The sequence below is a fragment of the Pleurodeles waltl genome, chromosome 5 (assembly GCF_031143425.1).
Source record: "Pleurodeles waltl isolate 20211129_DDA chromosome 5, aPleWal1.hap1.20221129, whole genome shotgun sequence".
Classification (NCBI taxonomy): domain Eukaryota; kingdom Metazoa; phylum Chordata; class Amphibia; order Caudata; family Salamandridae; genus Pleurodeles; species Pleurodeles waltl.
The window spans coordinates 633,004,106-633,021,875 of record NC_090444.1 but is presented as its reverse complement, the minus strand read 5'-3'; the positions used below and the strand labels follow the sequence as shown (position 1 = coordinate 633,021,875).

At 44.1% G+C, this 17,770-nt stretch overlaps 1 protein-coding gene across 6 annotated transcripts in view; it reads right to left on the bottom strand.

Annotated features, from left to right (window-relative positions):
- MAP3K4 (mitogen-activated protein kinase kinase kinase 4) overlaps positions 1 to 17,770 on the bottom strand; it is a 379,054-nt gene that overhangs the window by 234,481 nt on the left and 126,803 nt on the right. The gene's annotated exons all lie outside the window — the stretch shown is intronic.

The window sequence follows — 17,770 nt, the reverse complement described above, 5'->3', positions numbered from 1 at the left end:
TGAGCACTGATGCGGTTCCTTTTTTTCTGCAACTTCAAACACTGATACAGACATCCACTCCCTTTCTTTCTTCAAATGTTTTCTCAAAAAAGTTTAAATCCAGTGTACAAGGGAATGTCACCACCTAAAACTGCTGGGCTCAAGCAATGCAGCAATTGTCGGAAACAAATGTCCGTGATGTGTCCCCACTAGGTATGCCTTTTCATGTAGAGAATATGCCCCCGTGAACCCATAGGCGATCTGAGTTGCTAAAGTGAAGCTGTACATTGGCAAAAAGCACGCAAGTCCCACTTAAAGTAGAGGGCACAGACTCATTCCCGCTCTTGAGGCCTTTCCTACAATGGTGTCCTCTTTGCACTTTAGGTCATCGGGTAAATCAAAGTCCACAATGAAACACAAGAAGGCCCCATCCTACAATTCTTTATTGTTAGAAAAGTTGTGGAGACATTAAGGTGCCACTCAGTCTTTCTCCCAACTAGCAAGTTTATCTGCAGTACAAAGTTGGTGAGGATCCTTTTCACTTTACTGTGTTCCCCTTCACTTTACCAGTACCCCTCACATTTTCACAAAAGTTATGGCAGTGGGGCTGCCCATTTTCGAAGGCTGGGGATGCCAGTTTCACCCTGCCTCAATGACTGTCTGTTGAAGGTGGGTAAGATACAGTCAGTCATAGACCATCTTCAGGAGACAGCGATCTCCTGATATTGCTGAGGTTTCTATGGAGCCAAAGTCGCACTTGACTCCTTTGCAGAGGCTTCCTTTTGAAGGAGCATTTCTGGACACGGTGCAATTCAGGGCCTTTCTTCAGTCATGAGTACAACACATTCAGATTATGACCCCCTATGTTTCAGCTTCGGTCCTGGATCTCAGTGAATGTGGCTCTGAGGCTTCTTGACTTGCTGGCCTAATGCATACTGCTCCTCCTGTCACAGCATCATTGCAGGGTTCTTCACCCGAACTTCTATAATCTACACCTCAATGCATGGAGCTTGAGCAGCAGCAGTTGACTGATTGATACAATGCCAGAGATTGTGGATATCATCTTCGTTGACAGGTGAGCCAATAGAAAGGCCATTTATCCTGGCACTGGGCAGATTTGTAGCATGTTTGAAGCCCACAACACAGACCCATTACAAGTCAAACTGTTGGGATGTTTTGTAGTTTTTGTCTTTGGCAGAGCAAAAACCTGTGGTGGGCAAAATTAAGGGTTACTTGTAGGCCATTTTACCTTTACTGGATTAACCGTCCTTGTTCACATCATCTGCTGTGATGGTTTTATTAAAGGTTTGATACAAATGTTACCTTACAAACTGTTTGCGATGCCAGAGTGGGACCTTAATGCGGTACTACCTTTTCTCACATATACTTCCTCAGAGCCACTGCACAACTGCTCATTGCACCTTTTGACTCTAAAGTCTGTCTTGCATGTCGTGATCGCTTCAGTTAGTCGTGTGAGTGAGCTCCAGATTCTTGCCCTACACCACCTTTTCTAGACATACTGGTGCTGAGGAACAGGAATGCTTTTTGCTGAAAGATGGGACTTCTTTTCATGTTGGGTACTCGATCATCCTTCCAACGTTCTTGGCACTGTTTCACCTCTCAAAAAAGGAGGAGAGATTCCATTGTTGTGTAGGAGGCTAGCTCAATTTATGGTGTGGCACCCTATATTGAGTCCAGGCAACCCTTAGTGATAGCTTTTAGGTGTCCAGATAGCAAAAGCTCTCTAGTGGTAGGTGTGGTGAGTAGCTAAAGCTTATCTAGGAGGAGTGTAAAGCACCTGCAATACCAAAATAGTCACTCAGTAACCATTCACAAGAAAGAGCCACACCAGATGTGGCAAAAATAAAGGTCTCTTTATTACATCACTAAAGCTATACTAACATTGGTGTATCATCACCCGGGGATAGTAACACACAAAAATATACACTTAGCAACAAGCAGGAAAAGCATAAAATTACATGGGGCCCTATTTGGGTGTAGGAGCAAACCATATACTAAGAAAGTAGCATAAGAATGGAGGTGCCCAACCAAGGTAAGTGTGTTAGGATCCCTGGGGATGGGGGAGTGGGAAATCAGAGGCAAGTACTAGAAATCCTACAGGCACCCAAGAGCAGAGCTGTTATCATGCCGGGTGTTCCATAGGCTAACACAGGACCATCGCAGTTGGATTTTTATGGATTCAGGACCCTTCCCAGTGGACCCAGAGGAAACCAGTTGGCACAAAGTAGGTAGGAAAGTGCCCCCACCCGTGGATACCCAGAAGACAGAAGCACCTACACCAGGGAGCCCAGGTACATAGGGTTGAAATGGCTTCGGAAACCCTTGTTTAAGTCAGTGGAACCCTCAGCTGTCCAGCTGCTGTCGCAACCTGTGGACCAGGCTGGTGGAACCAAAAGATGTATTCCGGATGTGAAGAACCTGAAAAAGAAGGGGACATTGTCCAGACGGTACAGGTAGGCAATGCCCATCTTCTTGAAGGTGAAGTTCCTGCAGGACGGTGAAGGAAGAAGTCCAGCTGTGGAGTCCAAAGGGATCCTGGGAGTCGCCCATGAGCTGTCCCACGTCAGCTGCCAGACTGCAGGAGTGTCAGGTCAGCAGAACCACCAACAAGTCCTGGCAAATGCAAATAGCTGCTGCAAGAAGGATTGCAGGGTTGGAGGACTAGCAAGGTACTAGTGACTACAGAGTCAGGGCAAGCCTTCAGCAGGAGTCTGAGGAGTCCCCATGAGTGTCCCACTGGCAGCAGGCAGAGGGAGGCCTCAGCGGCACACCGAACAGGAGTCCCACGTCGCAGGAGCTGCAAAATGGAGGCTGAATATGGAGTTGCAGAGACCTGGAGGATGGGGCTTTAGGAGCTCAAAGAACTCTGGGAGGAAGAGCCAACAAGTTACAAGTCATGGCTAGAGCAAAAGTTGCGGTGCACAGGGGTTCCTTGCAGTGGCTGCAGCAAGGGTTCACCGTCTCCCAAGCTGGTCAGAAGACAAGTTAGACCCAGAGAGGTTCACAGAACGACCACCTGTGAACAGAGCCTTTACGCTGTCCTTGGGACAGCAGGATCCACCAGCTGTTCATCGTCGTCTTGAGGTGCCTGTGGATGCAAGGGAGTGATTCCTTCACTCCAAGGGAGATTCCTTCTTGCTTCTCGGATACAGGCACAGTCCTCGTGACCCTGTAGGATGCAACAGCCAAGGATGTTGCAGAAATCTTGCAGGAGCTGGAGAAACAATGTTGCAGTGGGAGCCCCCCAAATGGATACAGTCTTGTTTAAGTTCCAAAAGCAGACCAGCAGCGGTTCTGGAGGCCAGGAGCAGAAAAAGTCTTGCAGAGAGTTCCTTGAAGAGTCTTGCTTGACGATTCTGAGGAGCCACCCTCCGGGGAGCCCTAAAATAACCCTAAAAGGGGGTTGGGCACTCTACGTAGTGAACCACCTATCAGAGATGGTCAGGCACGTCATCTTCCTGGCCTAACCAGTCAGATGATGGCAGGGGCCTCTGGCTACCTTGGTTCCAAGAAGGCAGAATCAACCGACCACCTGGCAGAGCTCTGTGCAACTCCTTAGGGGAGGAGCTGGACTGGGTGTGGTCACTTCCCTGTCTTTTGAGTAGTTCCACGCCAGAGCAGGAACCAGGGTTTCCTGAACTGATGCAAACAGGATTATGCAAGGAGAGCACCAAATGTGCCCTTCAAAGCAGTCTGGTGGCGCTCAGAGGACACCCCACCCCAGAGCCACCTATTTCAAAGGGAGAGGTGGTATCTCTTCTCCCTTGCATGAAACCCTTTGTTCTGCCTTCCCCTGCATGAGTTAGGCTCATCAGGAGGAGGGCAGAACAGTGTCTGGGGTTGGCAGCAGCGTGGGCTGGCAGCCAGACCGCGTAATGCTGCAAAGGCAGAACTGGGGGATCCTCTAAGGAACCCCCAGAGTATATGGGATCATGCAACTAGCACTGGAATCAGTGTAGCTGCATGATTCCAATATATTTGATACCAAAGATTCCTAGGTTAGGAGAAGCCATTATGTAGTTGGACTACTCATGTTAGCCAGTGTCCACCACATACCTCAAGATGGCTTGCCTACACTGACAAAGCCCAGGGAATGGAGGGTGGGGTTTGCAGAGACACCTTGCTCATGCAGGTGTACCCTCACACTTGGGGACATGCACCCTGCCCTTGCTGAAGGGACTACCAGACGGGTGACTTACACATCCAAGTGCATGACCATGATATAGGGGCAGGTTGTATATCTAAAGTGAAAGGTGCATGCACCATTTCACGCAGACTGCAATGGCAGGCCTGCAGACATATTTTCCACGGTCTCCCATAATACATGCTGCAGCCCATGGGAGACCCCAGGGGTACCAATGCCCTGGGTACCTAAGTACCATATACTAGGGACTTACATGGGTGCTCCAGTATGCCAATAGTAGGTGTAAACGTTTATCAGCAACCCAATTTAGAGGAGAGAGCACAGACACGAGGGCCCTGATTAGCAGGATCCCAGTGCACTACAGTCAAAACACACTGACAACGGGCAAAACATGGGGGTAGTTAATAGCTTTAAACTTTTACATCAATCGCACTAAAGACCACCTGGTGGACGGTCAGCTTTTTGTAAGGTTCTGTGGGGCAAAGATGGGTAAAGCGGTATAGAAAAGGACCGTGTCAAGGTGAATATTCCTTTGGGTTAAGATCAATCAATCAATCAATCAATCAATCATAAAATTTATAAAGCGCGCTATGTACCCGTCAGGGTTTCGAGGTGCTGGGGGGGGGGGGGGGAGCGCTGCTGATTTAGTGGTCGAAGAGCCAGGTCTTGAGAAGCCTTCTGAATGCGAGGAGGTCCTGGGTCTGGTGGAGAGATGTGGGGAGAGAGTTCCAGGTCTGGGCGGCGAGGAAGGAGAAGGATCTGCCGCCGGATGTCTTGCGCTGGATTCGGGGTACGATGGCGAGGGCGAGGTTGGCGGATCGGAGTTGACGCGTTGGAGTGTAGAAGTTAAGTCTGGTGTTGAGGTAGGAGGGTCCGGTGTTGTGAAGTGCCTTGTGAGCGTGGGTCAGGAGTTTAAAGGTGATCCTCTTGTCTACCGGGAGCCAGTGGAGTTCCTTTAGGTGAGGGGAGATGTGACTTCGGCGGGGTATGTTGAGGATCAGTCGGGCGGAGGCATTTTGGATACGTTGGAGTCGTTTGATGTCTTTGGTTGGGATGCCTGTGTAGAGTGCGTTGCCGTAGTCAAGTCTGCTGCTGACGAGGGCCTGGGTCACCGTCTTTCTGGTTTCTGTTGGAATCCACTTGAAGATTCTGCGGAGCATTCGAAGGGTGTTGAAACAGGAGGAGGAGACGGCGCTGACCTGTTTGGACATGGTGAGGGCGGAGTCCAGGATGAAGCCGAGGTTTCTTGCGTGGCTGGCAGGGGTGGGTGGGGGTCCGAGGACGGAGGGCCACCATGAGTCGTTCCAGGCCGAGGGAGTGCGTCCGAGGATGAGGACTTCCGTCTTGTCGGAGTTGAGTTTCAGGCGACTGTTGTTCATCCAATCGGCGATGGATTTTAGTCCCTCGTGGAGGTTTGTTTTGGCGGTGAGCGGGTCTTTGGTCAGGGAGAGGATGAGCTGGGTATCGTCGGCGTAGGAGATGATGCTGAGATGATGTTGGCGGGCCAGTTGAGCGAGGGGGGCCATGTAGACGTTGAACAACGTAGGGCTGAGGGAGGATCCTTGGGAGACGCCGCAGATGAGGTTGGTGGCTTTGGAGCGGAAAGGGGAGAGACGGACTCTCTGCGTTCTGTCGGACAGGAAGGATGAGATCCAATGGAGGGCTTTGTCTTGGATGCCGGCTTCCTGGAGGCGGGTCAGTAGGGTGCGGTGGCAGACGGTGTCAAAGGCGGCTGATAGGTCGAGGAGGATGAGGGCTGAGGTTTCGCCGTTGTCCATTTGATGTCTGATGTCATCTGTGGCGGCGAGGAGGGCAGTCTCAGTGCTGTGGTTTCGTCTGAATCCGGATTGTGAGGGGTCCAGGATGGAATTGTCTTTGAGGAAGTGGATGAGCTGAGTGTTGACGATCTTCTCGATGACTTTCGCTGGAAAAGGGAGGAGAGAGATCGGACGGAAGTTTTTGAGGTCGTTGGGGTCAGCCTTGGGTTTTTTGAGGAGGGGTTGGATTTCTGCGTGTTTCCAGCTGTCCGGGAAGGTGGCAGAAGTGAAGGAGAGGTTGATGATCTTGCGGAGTTCGGGGGCGATGGTGGCGTTGGCTGAGTAGAAAACATGATGGGGGCAGGGGTCCGTGGGGGAGCCTGAGTGGATGGTGTTCATGGTTGTTATGGTTTCTGCCTCGTCCACGTGGGTCCAGGCGGTGAGGCAGCAGTCGCGGGAGGAGACGTCGGGGGTGGGGTCTGGCGGTGGACCGGTGTTGAAGCTGTCGTGGATGGTAGTGATTTTCTGGTGGAAGAAGGTGGAGAGGTCGTCGCAGAGTTTCTGGGAGGGCGGGATGTCGTTGGAGTTGGCTTTCGGATTGGAGAGTTCCTTCACGATGCCGAAGAGTTCTTTGCAGTCGTGGGCGTTGTTGTTGATGCGTTCGGTGAAGTGGGCGCGCTTGGCGGTGCGGATCCGTTGGTGGTGTTCGCGGTTGGCATTTTTGAGGGCGGCGAGATTGTCGGGTGTGCGTTCTTGGATCCATTTCTTTTTGAGCTTCTGGCAGTTGCTTTTGGAGGTGGTGAGATCGTCTGTGAACCAGGCTGGTTTTTTCTTTCCTTGGATGGTGGTGGGTTTCTTGAGCGGGGCAAGGGTGTTGGCGCAGTCGAGGATCCATTGATGGAGGTACACTTGCTACACTTTGGCTAAAAGCAACCTCCAATAGGGTTAGGGGCTCATTCCACCAGGGCCAAGGCTGCCACCAATGCATTGGCATGCAGAGGGCCAGCTCTTGACATTTGTCAGGCCGCGACATGGGTGTCAGTCACATTCATAAAGCACTTCTAGCTTGACAGCCAGGTCTAAAGAGAAGAGTTTTTTTGCCCATTCAGCCTTGCAGGGCTTTTTTGTCAGAGCTCAATCCAGAGACCTGCACCTTAGGAGATACTGCTTTGGTATATACCCTAAAGGTGATAAATCTGTAAGAAGTATCTCCCAGAAGAGAACCTCTCATTTTTGTGTGTGGTCTCTTTTTACCGTCTACAAATGTCTCAAATTAGAGATCTCTGTACCGCTACCTCCAAATATTTTGTATCTGCTCTCCAGGGTGTGGAAGGAGACAAGAAAAAAAAATGGACACCGGCGTGAAGAGGTTGTGCTTATATGCTGTTCCAGCCCATCACTTCTCGGGCAGATGTCAATGTTAAACCACATAATAATACCTAGAAGCAAGAGGAAGAACTGTTGCAAAAGCTTCCAGACCCAGTCTGGTGCCTGAGGATATTTTTAAGGTGATGAATATGCGGTTAGATAGAGTATTCACCACAAACGGCATTACTGAAGGTAGGTAACTCATTTATCAACTGCATTTATCAGTGACGTAAGTCCAAAATTTTCAATCACTTGTGCCAAGGGGGGTCATATGTAATTTAAGTAAAAGAGGAGATAACACTGACCTTTGAGGAAAAGCACAACTCAGAGTGTTTGCCTGTGCACAAAGGAGACCTAACTCTACTGATATCAATCTGGCAAGAAACTTAAGGCTGAACTGTTGATACCGGACTCCACCAGCGGGCTCCAGTATCAAACTCAGCAGATAAATCCAGTAATATCAGTATACTTGGGAGTTTATAAGAAAGTCTGTGTGTACTTTAGCCAGTCATAAGTCACTACATGACGCTGTCGGGTTGCTACTTTTCACAAGGCCTAAGCACTCCTTGTCATTCAATGCTTTGTATTGGTTAAACTTTGCAGGATTAGCAATATGATCAGTTATAACATTGACAGGTTCATTGTTAATTTGCAGTGTGCCACGTAGGATTTGTTTTTCTTAATATTGTGTTCTGCAAACTTGTTGCATCTGTCCACAGAACAATATGATCAATACTTTATAAAGGTCGGTCTGTTTTATCTGTAATAATTCTAAATCAGCCCAAATATCAGCTATCATTTTCTTTCAATGTATATGTTGTTTGGCAACCATGGCTAGACCACAGCCCTGTTTCTCTTTCCTGCAGGACGAGATTATTTGGTAGGCTGGGGGACTAACTCATTTAAACTCACCGTATTGTTATCTTTCAGCCATGTGTCCGCTATACAAAGCAGATTTAGGTTGTGTCAAATAATTAAATCCGAGTTCTATTCATTTATAAAAATCAACATTCAACAGAACTGTGAGACAAGGCTCTCTCATTTTTCAATCGAAGACCTCACAATTCACAGAATATGCAAAAGGGCACCTGGCACTGTCATTGTGTGAATTTAGAAATTAGGTGACACTCGTTATTAATCAATCAGTCTTAATTTTTCTTTTGCTGCAGGGGTGTGGAATTTCTATAGCCCGACGCCCAGGACATATTGAATGGGGTCAAAGACAACAGGTTTTCGTGTTTATTTTGTCCTTAGGACAAGTAGGCCCAACCCCCTGCAGCAAAGTCTTTGGCTGCCAGTTTACAGTACATTAGGGATCAGCGAAGCGCATTGTCTGCAGTAAAGGTAATATTTGTGTTTATATGTCAATGTTGCTCAAGCTTTTATGCTCATTAAGGGTTCATTAATGCAAAGCTTTTATTATTAGGATGAGCACATGAAATAATTGTTGTAAGCTCCGACTGCACTCCTGTGAGTGGTTCCCATTATAAAAATGTTTACAGACTTTTGGAAAGTTTAACATTATGAAGTTGAGTATGATGCTCCCGGAATGCTTTCTGATCAGATGCAAATATTTGAAAATACTTAAAAGCAAGTTTGATTCTTTGCTTTCAAAATAAAATGTTCACAAAAAACACGCAACTAGGGAAAAAATGGTTTTGCTAAACTACTGTGAATTTCAGGTACCATTTCATCAAAGCATCATTTAGTAAAATGTGCTGATGAATGTTAAAATATTCGTAATGGAAAATCAATGTAACCAATCTTAATGAGATTAAGTGAAACACACAAATCAACAAGCTTTGCCAAAACCAATATGTCTGCCATTGGTGGTCAGCCTTTTGGGTTTGTTAATATGTGACTTTTTTTGACATTTTTATTGTTGTAAAACTCTACTGTTGTGGGAGCCGCTGGGCCCAAAACATTATAACAAACATTGGCCAAAGGGAAAATTATTTTTTTGGTCTCACACACTGCTCAGCAGTCCCTGGCACTGAACAAAACTACTTTGTGTGCAGATATGCTCCTTGTAAAAGAGCAGAATTCTGTCACTCACAGTGAAGCCAGCCAATTTACAGATAGATAGATAGATAGATAGATAGATAGATAGATAGATAGATAGATAGATAGATAGATAGAATTTTATTAAAAAGACATGGTCTTGGTTAACGTCACATCTAATAAGGGGCCCAATTCTTAAAGAAAGTCACAAAAGTGCACCCATGTTACTTGCAATGGAGCAGATTTATGGGTTCATGAATTTACAGAAGTAGGCCAGGAAATCATAGTCCTAGAACTTCTCTGAACTGCATCTTAGCACAAGCAAATATGTATGAATAGATTTGCTCATGTGGCTATCTGTTGGGGGTTTACAAGATTACTTTCCTCCATCCACTCTCCCCCCCCCCCAAACCCTGGAAGAGGTTTTACTTCTCCATTGTTAGGAGTAAATATCCAACCTTTCTCAGTATGGGAAAAGATCCGAGAAGAGCTGGTGAAATGCCTAAATTATGCAAGTTGATAGGTTTGCAAAGATTCAAACGGGCATTCCATCCCCAGAACTATTGCTCACCGCTACATCTAACCCCAGTATGTGATCTGTGGAATGATGGCAAAAGAAAGAAGTTGCTAGTATTCAAACCGTACTATAGTATGAGCATAATCTGGCATAATCAGATAAGCTATTATACAATGAAATTGCTGCCATAATTTGTCGCTGCACTAATTGGCACCAGAGGGCCATGTGGGAACTTTTACAGGACAAGTAGATTTATGCCGCAGCCTGTCCCATGGAAAAGTAGATATTTTGTTAAGTTCCACACCCCTGATTGCTTATTTGTTTCTTTAAATACTAATAACAATCTAGTACATGATCAACCTTAACAATACCTGTCAGTTGAAAATATATTCTACCGAAAGTCACACAAAAAACATTACAGGACCAAAAATGCCTCATTTCCAAACAAGATCTTAAATAGTACAAAACAAATTCTGCAGTAGACTGAGAAATCGTCCAATAAACATTGTGTCTCCCAACACACCAGATGGTTTATTATTAACCTGGGCACTACACAATGTACCAAGACATAAATCAAATATGTAAGCATGCAGAACATTCATAGAATGCACCAGAGGTATAATGAAGGCCCCAAGTTTCAAGAGTCACCACATGCAGCCTACGGATATCTATGACATAGGGGAGTCTCCTGGAACCCTCACCACGTTCTCCTAGGGACGCACCAATGCAATGCACTCTTGTTATTTTGATTTTTTTGTAAGAGAGAACTTTGCCAGCATTTGGTTGAAAGCTATGGGCAGAGCTCAAAGACTCTGACCCCGGACCAAAAAAAGTCCACTGAAATATACCTGTAGTTAGGCAAGGCTACAAGCATATTTCCTAAAAAGCTAAGAGTCTTTATGTCTGGTAGACGTGCTTAAAGCACTGGTTCTTGAACTGGTACTGGATCCACTAAGGAATTGCCAACACGTGCAGCAAAGGTGGAAGAGATTTGGGACCTTGGAGTCACTTAAAAAAAGTGCCACCCTAATCCAGTGCTGACACAGTTCACGCAATGCAGGTGTGACCACAACTGCTAAATACAACTTATGAGGCTTAACCAAACTGGGGAAGATAATATCCAATCAAAAAAAACACTCTTGTCAAATAGCAAATGGAGAGATAATTTGTAACTGGACATCTGCATCTGACTTCAAACAATTCATGCCAATTGTATGTAACGCAATAACTAATAGAATGCTATGTAGTGCCATGGGACTGACATAACAAATAACACGCAGAAAAAGGCTGATTCAGAGTCTGCTGTGTTTTTAATGTTTGGTCTTTGTTCATTCGTGCTTAACATGTGGGCTTGAAGCCCTGGAACACAGCTGCCTGGTCATTCCAATCAATCTGAGAACCGAGCTGTAACCTCATTTACTCAACAGCCTCACTCACTTTCTCTAATTCGGTACTTGCACTGTGAAACACTTGTGTGCTTCCGACTCAAGACTTTCAAACTGAAGAACTGACAGAGCCTTTCATTCAGTCTCGAAACCTCATTTACTTTCCCCAATCAAAGCTTTCCTCTGAAAAAACCTGACTCACTGTGACTCCCTTCGCAGCTGGCACTAGTGAGGCAGGAGAATTACAGGCAGCACTTCAACGCAGATTACAACTGGGAGACAAAATCCCCAACCAGTAAACGCAGTTGTCTCCTTCGCTGGCCACGAGTGCCTATTCCGGTGACGTCCTCTTCAACAACTTTTGGGTTGCCGGGGCTGACCGTGAATCAACAGGATACTGCTACTTTGCCCTGACACCAACACCACTCCTTTTCAGTACGATCATTTGACTTTTCCTTTTTGGGCCTGGCGTGACAGCATGTCTGTCTGAATCCTGTTTTTACCAATTCTTTAAACTCTACATTGGCTGGGCTTTGGCTAAACCCGGCCGAGCATAACTCTCTCCCTCTGTGATATTGGATGTTTGGTGTATCATAGCTGCGCTTGTGCGATTATTGCATTGCCATGCACGAGGGGCTATTTGATATCTCAAAAGCACACTGAACTACCACACTAAAATATTCAATGCATTTCATGGATTTACTGTCTTCAGCGGAATTAACGTCCAATTTATATGCAGCCGTTTTCTTGAATGAAAGCTGTTGCAAATGCATTGGGGCAATGTTTTTTAAGCACCAATATGTCATAATTTTTTTCAATGCAAGAAAAAAAAAAGAATCTCTGTTGGATTGAGAAAACTTTAACACCGATATTCATATCAAATAATGAATGATACATTGAGCAACATCCTCTAGCGAATGTAAGGCTGTGCAACAGGGGGCACATGTGGTTCCTACAGGGTTCCAAGGCTGAAGGCAACTGATTTTATCGGAATGCAGATCTGCATTAGCTAGGATTTGACCTTTTAAATTCGAGAATGTGTAGGTATAAGACTATGTTAACAGTATTTAGTCAGTCAGGACAGGTCAACAGCTGTGAATTCGCCTAGCACAGGCAGATAAAGGAATACATTTTAATAATGAAGGTGTATATGTGCACATCTGATGGTGCTACACAGCTATGGTTTTCAATCAAGTTCCTCACTTTATTGCATGTATTTACTGAGCGCATAGAAACCCTAAAGAGGGCTAGAAGCGAAGCAAAGGGCCCTCTTCCACTCTGGTCACTAACTACCTGAGAATGCCAGCCCCTCTGGATAACACTGGCACTGTATGCATACAGATAGGGTGATAACAGATTTTACTCACGATCTAAATTGTTAGTGGTGCTATAATAATTTTAGTGATTGCAGTGAGTTCTAAGGTGATTTCACCATGTGGAAAATGCTCAGCGTCCCCTAGGATCCCACAAATCATTTTTAGGGCAGAACACTTTTCTCTCGCAAGTTTCTCATTGGAATTCTGCTAGGAGTGCCAGAAGCTAAAATGATGGAACATTTTCGATAAATTCTTAAATAGTTACATCATCCACATAAAAAAGAAAGTCTGGAGGCCAGAGTGAAACATACTTCTAATAGCAGCATACTCTGTCAGCAGATGCCAAGTGTTCTATGTCAGCTTCACTGGAGAGCTGTGACAAACAACTACAGCGCTAACATTTCATATTCATGGAAAAAGTGAGGCACTTGGGGATGCCGTACTGCTCGAATATTAGGTCCTGATTCTAAAGCCTTTACAATGGAGCAGGGAAGTAAATTAGCATTAGTGGGTTAATGCAGATATTAAAGCAGCTGTTTAATGAAAACATGAGTGGGCGTATGGGTTAAAGTCATTCACAGTACATATTGCCATGAAATAAATTCCCAGCCGAGTCCACTATCCCCTTTCCATATCTGTTTTCCCCAGACTATCCGTTCTCTGTGTTGATTAATATCTTCTTAATATTAAAATAGTAACATTCCAGTAGGCACACAAGTCTGCCTAAAGTCCAATTTAAATGCACTGGAGTATTGTTTGAGATAGGGGGAGGTGCTTGCACACAGATCTCACACGTATAATAATTTGAGCACCTCTTGGTAGTGAGGTTCTTTAAATGAGAAGTTGTACGGACATTTCATTTTCCTTTTTACTTCTCCCACATACTTTTTTCAGTAATTGCATCTCCTTGCAAAAACGTGCACTGGCTTTAAAATATTGTTTACTGAATTAAACATGAGGAAATAACTAACACATTTAAAAATCCATACTTGTTGTTTATACAACTGTTTCTCTGTAAACCTTATGAGTATTTTTTAAAGTAATTAATTAAAATATATATTTTTTAAAAGAACCGTGGTAAATCAGACAAATGTGAGGAGCCAATTCTAAACTACGGTGAGCAATGTCATGGGTCTGCCCAATTTTCATAGAATGGGAACACTTAAAATATATAATACAAACTTGCAGAAAGGAATGTTTTCGGGTGCTCATTTACTTCAAGAACTGGAAGCAGTAGAAATGAGAACTACTTGTGAGTTGATAAAATCGCAAGTCTTGTCTCGGGTACTAGCAATAAATCTCCTGGGCAGATAGAAATCAGGTAGGAGCCAATCAAAATGCAGCATTTTTGGTAGTGAACTCCTGTCGGATATACACAACATTATACACTCCTGCAAGGCAAGTCTACTCGTGGAGGAATTCACCTAAGAAAGGCCCTGGCATTTGGAAGGGAAAAAGTAGGGGAAGCACAAACTAGATAGCAGTATTTTTCCTACAAAGATGGATGGAGTCAATAGTGCTGTGTGAAGAGGACTCTCGTCTTCTCTCACGCACAGTGCAAACTTGTGGGTTTGTTTGGGCAAAACTGAATTGTCTGTTCAAATTAGAGAACAAATAAAGGGCTGCACGTTTAGGAAGCACAAGTCAAAATATGGTCCAATCACTGCAGGGCTGGTAAGCCATTATGTGACCGTCATAAACTCTCAATATGGGGAATCAAAAAAAAAAAGCTCTTCTTCAAGCAAGCTTTTGAAGCTTCCATCATAACTACTAAATGTTGCAAATTATGAAAACGTTGCAAATCTCCAACTATGGATTTCCGGTCATGTTCTATTCACTAGAGCTACGTGTTGTTGTGGCAGATAAGCAGCCTAGAACACAATTATGCAATATCTAGGTTTGGTAGCCTCCATACATTATCATGATCTCCACTTGCACCTCTATCATATTATAGATGCTACAGTAACCAAATGATTCTCGGTCTACCTGGTCCCGGACATATGTTACGTATCCTGCAAGCATAAAATGCATTAGCGGGCAGTTAACTGGAAGTAAATAGCAAAGTTCTTAAATGAGCTGAGAGTTTTTTGTAAGCATTCCGAACTTGAGACCAATGAAAGGGCTAATTCTGAGGTCGGACAAGAGCTGCTAAAAAATCTGTGCCAATGAGGTTTCGCACTTCTCGGACATTCCCTTTCAATTTTTTTCAGTGTCTGATATTTTAATTCAAGCATGTTTGTGAATTTAGGGGAGAGGTATGCTGAGGAAGAAACCGTTTGTGATCTAAACCAGTGATTATTCATAGTGAATATCTTCAGTAGTCACATGGGGCTTCTTCTTGACCCATTATGAACGTTAGTGTCATATTCTAAACTATTTTACAGAGGTCCTTTCAATAAACTGATTGTTCAGAGAGCCATCTGACTTTACATGACAAAATCCAGTATTTTACACAAACATTCAGAACTACACATTGTCTTCTAATTATCAAAACTGGGGCGAAATACAAATAAATTGGTCTAATGCTTTCTTACAGTAGCATTTTTTCCATCAAAAATCTCATAAGCAATGAAACGGTGTCAAATACTTAGCCCTACCAAGTCATATTGGTGGGGGCTCTATTAGCAACAGTTTATCGAAACAAAATATGTAAAATAGCTCGCTTCATATAAAAATATCAAAGAACTTCGGAAAGATACCCTGAATACGTCCCAATGTAAACAACTGAAAAACAAAAGAAAGCTTACCATAGACTGCGCATAAATTTCGCAACCATCTGTGACTAAAGAAAGGGCGACTTTTCTCAGTGTTATTTTATGCTACACCCACTGGTGAGATTCCTCCAACTCTGGAGGGAAGCATCTGTCACTAGCGGTTGTTGAGAGAATTCTATGAATAGTCCGTACAACAGACTACCATTAAGCACCTAGTACTTCTGAAAATTAGCAACATTTCAGGATAAACAGATTCGCTGATTCACCTAAGAACCGCGTCCACAGGTCATACAGGTGCCCCAGGAAGGGTCTCATCCGAAGGAGACATCGTGCATCAAAGCAGACATAGTGCATCAGAGCCCTGAAGGGCGAGGCACAAACCATTAATCAGAAATGATCAATCGACTTTGATGCTTGCCTCTTCTCTTGAGGAAGGAAAAACAAATGATACGTCAGTGTTGAAAAAATAAACCTGGACATCTGAATAGTTTTTTATTTCATGAAAACTTTTTTTTTGGGGGGGGGGGGGGGGGGTTGTAAATGTATGTTTACCAAGTGCATTACTACCCACCTTGGGCCATGTTTAGTTATCCCTCAAAGAAGAAAGGGGCGACAGTAATAGGTAGAAAAAGCTGCATCTGGAGCTCTATTCTGACATCACTAATTTATGTCCTTTGCCACTTGAGGACTATTTTTGTCCATATTTCTAATGTTTTTAATTTCCTAATTAAATAGTTAATAAGAAGCCCCGTTGTGGGTTTCTATATAATGCTGTGCAATTGTAACTCCTAACTCTAGAAAGAAATCAGAACCTATATGCATATGTAAATCATTAGGCATGCTAACAAAGTAAGGAGGAGTTCACTCAATTCACATAAGTCCTGCTACAATTAAAGTTTACTGTTAACAGGCAATCCTGGGGCAGTCGGCCCAAATTATTCACTCCCCATCTAATCGTCTCTATACTCTCATTCGTACCACATCTGTGGAAGTGTGCCTCCCCTTTTGCAACATTTGTACTCCTGTAATAAAAACGTCCGCCTCCACGTTCGTCCTGTGTTATCAACAACCACAGTCCTGTGTTTTTCTGCAATACAAGGACCCATACCACTGCTTCCCTCTTGTATTATGAGTGCTCACCTCTTCGTGTCAGGGCCACAGTCTTTGGGGAAAATCCTCACTTACTGTCATTTCAATAATGGCATCAAGTAATCAACAGAAGAAATATTGTGGGACATAAGACATATTTCTTCTACATAATATATCAAGCATATATGCAGAACGCATTAATTAAATCACTGTACCATGTAGAAGGACATTTCAATTAAAATACTTGGTCATATAAATGTTATGATTGTGTTTTCTAGCAATAAGAATTTAACCACATCCCTTCGCAATCTCCTCATTTGATTTGCATTTTCGTTATTTTCAGGATTTTTTAAAAATTTAAATGAGATGCCCGTACAATACAGGCAATGTAGAAAACAAAGAATAAATATTTTAACAAATCTATTTTATGAGACTAGTTATTAAATCGATTCAAGTATTGTTCTTTCGTCATTCGACAGGGTGTTAGGAGAAAGGTTTATGAACATAAAGGTCCAGTATGTGTCTGTATGATGGTCCTCATCCTCTCCCAGCCACACCAACTACGATTTATAAGCTGGAGTCTTCACCAGTCAGTGACACTGTAAACTCCTCATTGTTGTCACCTACAGCTTTTTCGAGATGTTACCCTATTTCCCAGATTCCAGCCTAGCTTCCTCATGAAACTGAGACGATTTCCAATGCAATGGTGTGGCAAAAAGGAGTGCGATCACCTGGAGTCTGCACTCGAGAGGTGATCAACCCCACTGCTCACAATTCTTCACATCACTGGACATATTTATGACTTGCGTAGTCCACAAGCGTCAGGAGAAACTTCAGAGGTTATAGGGTGGTCCTGGAGCTTCCCCATACATTACGTCTCCTCTCACATTCCCCTCATGTCAGCTTCACAGTCTTGTAGTTCCCAACCTACCTCCAACTCATACTCAAGAATGCATCTAGATGTGAGATTGCTTAGCCTGGTAGTCAGTTGCCCTTGCATTATCTTTCTTTCAATCTTATATATTGCTCTAAAACATTTGCATACTGGACTTCAACTCAGAAAATGCCTAATACAAAGGAACTCACTAACCAATACAATGCGTTTGCACATCCCCAACCTATCAAGGGCATACAATATTCCAAACTTAACACAGTTTGCTTTTAGAAAATACTTTTAAAAATTCAGGCTCCAATCTGCCATGGGGATAATGATTTCGGATCAGAGGGCTGGTGAAACTATATTTCTTAACCCATTAATTTGAAATCTCCTTTTCCATGGAGTCTGACAATTGTCACCGAGAGGGTTTTATTTCTATCTGAAAGGAAGGTGTGTTTTCTTTCTAAGGGCCCTACCTCAGAAGAAACTCGACAGTTTCATTGGATTGGGCCATGCACATATGTGCTCTCAACAGCTGGAATGGACTCTGGCTGCTAAAAATAATAGATGTTATTAATACCAGAATTACCTGGTTGTCATTA